Source organism: Girardinichthys multiradiatus, chromosome 23, assembly GCF_021462225.1.
Source record: "Girardinichthys multiradiatus isolate DD_20200921_A chromosome 23, DD_fGirMul_XY1, whole genome shotgun sequence".
Lineage (NCBI taxonomy): Eukaryota > Metazoa > Chordata > Actinopteri > Cyprinodontiformes > Goodeidae > Girardinichthys > Girardinichthys multiradiatus.
Genome location: NC_061815.1, coordinates 5,508,311 through 5,514,539, shown reverse-complemented (window position 1 = coordinate 5,514,539; position 6,229 = coordinate 5,508,311). Strand labels below are relative to the sequence as shown.

At 38.9% G+C, this 6,229-nt stretch overlaps 11 non-coding genes across 11 annotated transcripts; all 11 read right to left on the bottom strand.

Annotated features, from left to right (window-relative positions):
- Positions 1-321: 321 nt before the first annotated feature.
- On the bottom strand, positions 322-394 carry trnak-cuu. The gene has a single exon. It is a non-coding gene; the product is annotated as a tRNA-Lys (tRNA).
- A 655-nt stretch (positions 395-1,049) lies between these two features.
- Positions 1,050-1,160, bottom strand: trnal-caa. Its single transcript has 2 exons — positions 1,123-1,160; positions 1,050-1,095 (listed from the first exon to the last, which is right to left on the bottom strand). It is a non-coding gene; the product is annotated as a tRNA-Leu (tRNA).
- A 324-nt stretch (positions 1,161-1,484) lies between these two features.
- On the bottom strand, positions 1,485-1,557 carry trnak-cuu. The gene has a single exon. It is a non-coding gene; the product is annotated as a tRNA-Lys (tRNA).
- Positions 1,558-2,184: 627 nt separating this feature from the next.
- Positions 2,185-2,295, bottom strand: trnal-caa. The gene is made up of 2 exons: positions 2,258-2,295; positions 2,185-2,230 (listed from the first exon to the last, which is right to left on the bottom strand). It is a non-coding gene; the product is annotated as a tRNA-Leu (tRNA).
- Positions 2,296-2,619: 324 nt separating this feature from the next.
- Positions 2,620-2,692, bottom strand: trnak-cuu. The gene has a single exon. It is a non-coding gene; the product is annotated as a tRNA-Lys (tRNA).
- A 655-nt stretch (positions 2,693-3,347) lies between these two features.
- On the bottom strand, positions 3,348-3,458 carry trnal-caa. The gene is made up of 2 exons: positions 3,421-3,458; positions 3,348-3,393 (listed from the first exon to the last, which is right to left on the bottom strand). It is a non-coding gene; the product is annotated as a tRNA-Leu (tRNA).
- A 324-nt stretch (positions 3,459-3,782) lies between these two features.
- trnak-cuu lies at positions 3,783-3,855 on the bottom strand. Its single transcript has one exon. It is a non-coding gene; the product is annotated as a tRNA-Lys (tRNA).
- Positions 3,856-4,474: 619 nt separating this feature from the next.
- trnal-caa lies at positions 4,475-4,585 on the bottom strand. The gene is made up of 2 exons: positions 4,548-4,585; positions 4,475-4,520 (listed from the first exon to the last, which is right to left on the bottom strand). It is a non-coding gene; the product is annotated as a tRNA-Leu (tRNA).
- Positions 4,586-4,909: 324 nt separating this feature from the next.
- On the bottom strand, positions 4,910-4,982 carry trnak-cuu. Its single transcript has one exon. It is a non-coding gene; the product is annotated as a tRNA-Lys (tRNA).
- A 619-nt stretch (positions 4,983-5,601) lies between these two features.
- On the bottom strand, positions 5,602-5,712 carry trnal-caa. Its single transcript has 2 exons — positions 5,675-5,712; positions 5,602-5,647 (listed from the first exon to the last, which is right to left on the bottom strand). It is a non-coding gene; the product is annotated as a tRNA-Leu (tRNA).
- A 324-nt stretch (positions 5,713-6,036) lies between these two features.
- trnak-cuu lies at positions 6,037-6,109 on the bottom strand. Its single transcript has one exon. It is a non-coding gene; the product is annotated as a tRNA-Lys (tRNA).
- Between the last annotated feature and the right edge of the window lie 120 nt (positions 6,110-6,229).

Genomic DNA, 6,229 nt, shown 5'->3' with positions numbered 1-6,229 from the left:
ATGTACCAAAAGCTTAACAAATATGTAGGAACTAGGCCATTTCATTATACCACATTCGTTTTAACCTGAGTGTTCTCAAGTTTGCAGTACTAAAAAAAATCTGTTGGTATTCTAACAGAGCAAAGCGCAATGAGTAAATGTAGGCCTCTATGAATAGTGTTAAAACATACCTGCAAGAGTCTGTCACAGGATAGACTAATTTCCAACAGCTCATGTATCAATGCAGAATTATTTCGTGAGACAAGACAACCACTAAAGTTAAAGCAGATGTCTTAAGAATTGGTCAACTTACATCAATCAAACATGTTGAGTAAAGTGGAACGCCCAACGTGGGGCTTGAACCCACAACCCTGAGATTAAGAGTCTCGTGCTCTACCGACTGAGCTAGCCAGGCTTCAAACCTGGCATCTCAGTGTATACGGATCCAGAAGATGTTGCGATAGATAGATAGATAGATAGATAGATAGATAGATAGATAGATAGATAGATAGATAGATAGATAGATAGATAGATAGATAGATAGATAGATAGATAGATAGATAGATAGATAGACAATTTCTTGAGTACTTTGCCACAGACCATTCATTGCCCTCACAATTTACGAGAGTTGCCGCTGAAAAATGCAGTCATCCGAGGGCCACGTAGCTGTTCCTACTTTTTCAAATGCACTAGCAATTTTCCCATTACTTTTCCCTTTGGGGTGAACTTCTTTCTGATTACGCTAACAATCTTATGAAAATCTACATCCAATGTGTTGTTTGACCCAGTGTCCTCAAATTAACAGTTTTTTTCTTGTAACTGTACTAACCAGAAATGGAAAAGTTTTGAAAAAATAATATCAGACCAAAAACAACCTCAACCATATGTTGCTGTGGACCAGTTTGCCATGTGCTTTCTAAAAGCGGAATAAAACTAGTCGCTCTGTGAATTCAAACAAAATTCTCTAAGCACAGAAAAAGAAACTCTTCATTTGCGTACCATTAGATGTCTTTAAAATGACCTTATTGGTTAAAGATGGTCAATAGTACACATATTCCTAGGGATTACCATGTCAGGAGTGGGATTTGAACCCACGCCTCTTTTCAGAGACCAGAAACCTCTGAAGCAAGCAAGGAATCATGCCTTGAGTCTGGCGCCTTCGACCGCTCGGCCATCCTGACACAATGTACCAAAAGCTTAACAAATATGTAGGAACTAGGCCATTTCATTATACCACATTCGTTTTAACCTGAGTGTTCTCAAGTTTGCAGTACTAAAAAAAATCTGTTGGCATTCTAACAGAGCAAAGCGCAATGAGTAAATGTAGGCCTCTATGAATAGTGTTAAAACATACCTGCAAGAGTCTGTCACAGGATAGACTAATTTCCAACAGCTCATGTATTAATGCAGAATTATTTCGTGAGACAAGACAACCACTGAAGTTAAAGCAGATGTCTTAAGAATTGGTCAACTTACATCAATCAAACATGTTGAGTAAAGTGGAACGCCCAACGTGGGGCTCGAACCCACGACCCTGAGATTAAGAGTCTCATGCTCTACCGACTGAGCTAGCCAGGCTTCAAACCTGGCATCTCAGTGTATATGGATCCAGAAGATGTTGCGATAGATAGATAGATAGATAGATAGATAGATAGATAGATAGATAGATAGATAGATAGATAGATAGATAGATAGATAGATAGATAGACAATTTCTTGAGTACTTTGCCACAGACCATTCATTGCCCTCACAATTTACGAGAGTTGCCGCTGAAAAATGCAGTCATCCGAGGGCCTTGTAGCTGTTCCTACTTTTTCAAATGCACTAGCAATTTTCCCATTACTTTTCCCTTTGGGGTGAACTTCTTTCTGATTACGCTAACAATCTTATGAAAATCTACATCCAATGTGTTGTTTGACCCAGTGTCCTCAAATTAACAGTTTTTTTCTTGTAACTGTACTAACCAGAAATGGAAAAGTTTTGAAAAAATAATATCAGACCAAAAACAACCTCAACCATATGTTGCTGTGGACCAGTTTGCCATGTGCTTTCTAAAAGCGGAATAAAACTAGTCGCTCTGTGAATTCAAACAAAATTCTCTAAGCACAGAAAAAGAAACTCTTCATTTGCGTACCATTAGATGTCTTTAAAATGACCTTATTGGTTAAAGATGGTCAATAGTACACATATTCCTAGGGATTACCATGTCAGGAGTGGGATTTGAACCCACGCCTCTTTTCAGAGACCAGAAACCTCTGAAGCAAGCAAGGAATCATGCCTTGAGTCTGGCGCCTTCGACCGCTCGGCCATCCTGACACAATGTACCAAAAGCTTAACAAATATGTAGGAACTAGGCCATTTCATTATACCACATTCGTTTTAACCTGAGTGTTCTCAAGTTTGCAGTACTAAAAAAAATCTGTTGGTATTCTAACAGAGCAAAGCGCAATGAGTAAATGTAGGCCTCTATGAATAGTGTTAAAACATACCTGCAAGAGTCTGTCACAGGATAGACTAATTTCCAACAGCTCATGTATCAATGCAGAATTATTTCGTGAGACAAGACAACCACTAAAGTTAAAGCAGATGTCTTAAGAATTGGTCAACTTACATCAATCAAACATGTTGAGTAAAGTGGAACGCCCAACGTGGGGCTTGAACCCACGACCCTGAGATTAAGAGTCTCATGCTCTACCGACTGAGCTAGCCAGGCTTCAAACCTGGCATCTCAGTGTATACGGATCCAGAAGATGTTGCGATAGATAGATAGATAGATAGATAGATAGATAGATAGATAGATAGATAGATAGATAGATAGATAGATAGATAGATAGATAGATAGATAGATAGATAGATAGATAGATAGACAGACAATTTCTTGAGTACTTTGCCACAGACCATTCATTGCCCTCACAATTTACGAGAGTTGCCGCTGAAAAATGCAGTCATCCGAGGGCCTTGTAGCTGTTCCTACTTTTTCAAATGCACTAGCAATTTTCCCATTACTTTTCCCTTTGGGGTGAACTTCTTTCTGATTACGCTAACAATCTTATGAAAATCTACATCCAATGTGTTGTTTGACCCAGTGTCCTCAAATTAACAGTTTTTTTCTTGTAACTGTACTAACCAGAAATGGAAAAGTTTTGAAAAAATAATATCAGACCAAAAACAACCTCAACCATATGTTGCTGTGGACCAGTTTGCCATGTGCTTTCTAAAAGCGGAATAAAACTAGTCGCTCTGTGAATTCAAACAAAATTCTCTAAGCACAGAAAAAGAAACTCTTCATTTGCGTACCATTAGATGTCTTTAAAATGACCTTATTGGTTAAAGATGGTCAATAGTACACATATTCCTAGGGATTACCATGTCAGGAGTGGGATTTGAACCCACGCCTCTTTTCAGAGACCAGAAACCTCTGAAGCAAGCAAGGAATCATGCCTTGAGTCTGGCGCCTTCGACCGCTCGGCCATCCTGACACAATGTACCAAAAGCTTAACAAATATGTAGGAACTAGGCCATTTCATTATACCACATTCGTTTTAACCTGAGTGTTCTCAAGTTTGCAGTACTAAAAAAAATCTGTTGGTATTCTAACAGAGCAAAGCGCAATGAGTAAATGTAGGCCTCTATGAATAGTGTTAAAACATACCTGCAAGAGTCTGTCACAGGATAGACTAATTTCCAACAGCTCATGTATCAATGCAGAATTATTTCGTGAGACAAGACAACCACTAAAGTTAAAGCAGATGTCTTAAGAATTGGTCAACTTACATCAATCAAACATGTTGAGTAAAGTGGAACGCCCAACGTGGGGCTTGAACCCACAAGCTTGAGATTAAGAGTGTCACGCTCTACCGACTGAGCTAGCCAGGCTTCAAACCTGGCATCTCAGTGTATACGGATCCAGAAGATGTTGCGATAGATAGATAGATAGATAGATAGATAGATAGATAGATAGATAGATAGATAGATAGATAGATAGATAGATAGATAGACAATTTCTTGAGTACTTTGCCACAGACCATTCATTGCCCTCACAATTTACGAGAGTTGCCGCTGAAAAATGCAGTCATCCGAGGGCCACGTAGCTGTTCCTACTTTTTCAAATGCACTAGCAATTTTCCCATTACTTTTCCCTTTGGGGTGAACTTCTTTCTGATTACGCTAACAATCTTATGAAAATCTACATCCAATGTGTTGTTTGACCCAGTGTCCTCAAATTAACAGTTTTTTTCTTGTAACTGTACTAACCAGAAATGGAAAAGTTTTGAAAAAATAATATCAGACCAAAAACAACCTCAACCATATGTTGCTGTGGACCAGTTTGCCATGTGCTTTCTAAAAGCGGAATAAAACTAGTCGCTCTGTGAATTCAAACAAAATTCTCTAAGCACAGAAAAAGAAACTCTTCATTTGCGTACCATTAGATGTCTTTAAAATGACCTTATTGGTTAAAGATGGTCAATAGTACACATATTCCTAGGGATTACCATGTCAGGAGTGGGATTTGAACCCACGCCTCTTTTCAGAGACCAGAAACCTCTGAAGCAAGCAAGGAATCATGCCTTGAGTCTGGCGCCTTCGACCGCTCGGCCATCCTGACACAATGTACCAAAAGCTTAACAAATATGTAGGAACTAGGCCATTTCATTATACCACATTCGTTTTAACCTGAGTGTTCTCAAGTTTGCAGTACTAAAAAAAATCTGTTGGCATTCTAACAGAGCAAAGCGCAATGAGTAAATGTAGGCCTCTATGAATAGTGTTAAAACATACCTGCAAGAGTCTGTCACAGGATAGACTAATTTCCAACAGCTCATGTATTAATGCAGAATTATTTCGTGAGACAAGACAACCACTGAAGTTAAAGCAGATGTCTTAAGAATTGGTCAACTTACATCAATCAAACATGTTGAGTAAAGTGGAATGCCCAACGTGGGGCTCGAACCCACGACCCTGAGATTAAGAGTCTCATGCTCTACCGACTGAGCTAGCCAGGCTTCAAACCTGGCATCTCAGTGTATATGGATCCAGAAGATGTTGCGATAGATAGATAGATAGATAGATAGATAGATAGATAGATAGATAGATAGATAGATAGATAGATAGATAGATAGATAGACAATTTCTTGAGTACTTTGCCACAGACCATTCATTGCCCTCACAATTTACGAGAGTTGCCGCTGAAAAATGCAGTCATCCGAGGGCCTTGTAGCTGTTCCTACTTTTTCAAATGCACTAGCAATTTTCCCATTACTTTTCCCTTTGGGGTGAACTTCTTTCTGATTACGCTAACAATCTTATGAAAATCTACATCCAATGTGTTGTTTGACCCAGTGTCCTCAAATTAACAGTTTTTTTCTTGTAACTGTACTAACCAGAAATGGAAAAGTTTTGAAAAAATAATATCAGACCAAAAACAACCTCAACCATATGTTGCTGTGGACCAGTTTGCCATGTGCTTTCTAAAAGCGGAATAAAACTAGTCGCTCTGTGAATTCAAACAAAATTCTCTAAGCACAGAAAAAGAAACTCTTCATTTGCGTACCATTAGATGTCTTTAAAATGACCTTATTGGTTAAAGATGGTCAATAGTACACATATTCCTAGGGATTACCATGTCAGGAGTGGGATTTGAACCCACGCCTCTATTCAGAGACCAGAAACCTCTGAAGCAAGCAAGGAATCATGCCTTGAGTCTGGCGCCTTCGACCGCTCGGCCATCCTGACACAATGTACCAAAAGCTTAACAAATATGTAGGAACTAGGCCATTTCATTATACCACATTCGTTTTAACCTGAGTGTTCTCAAGTTTGCAGTACTAAAAAAAATCTGTTGGTATTCTAACAGAGCAAAGCGCAATGAGTAAATGTAGGCCTCTATGAATAGTGTTAAAACATACCTGCAAGAGTCTGTCACAGGATAGACTAATTTCCAACAGCTCATGTATCAATGCAGAATTATTTCGTGAGACAAGACAACCACTAAAGTTAAAGCAGATGTCTTAAGAATTGGTCAACTTACATCAATCAAACATGTTGAGTAAAGTGGAACGCCCAACGTGGGGCTTGAACCCACGACCCTGAGATTAAGAGTCTCATGCTCTACCGACTGAGCTAGCCAGGCTTCAAACCTGGCATCTCAGTGTATACGGATCCAGAAGATGTTGCGATAGATAGATAGATAGATAGATAGATAGATAGATAGATAGATAGATAGATAGATAGATAGATAGACAATTTCTTG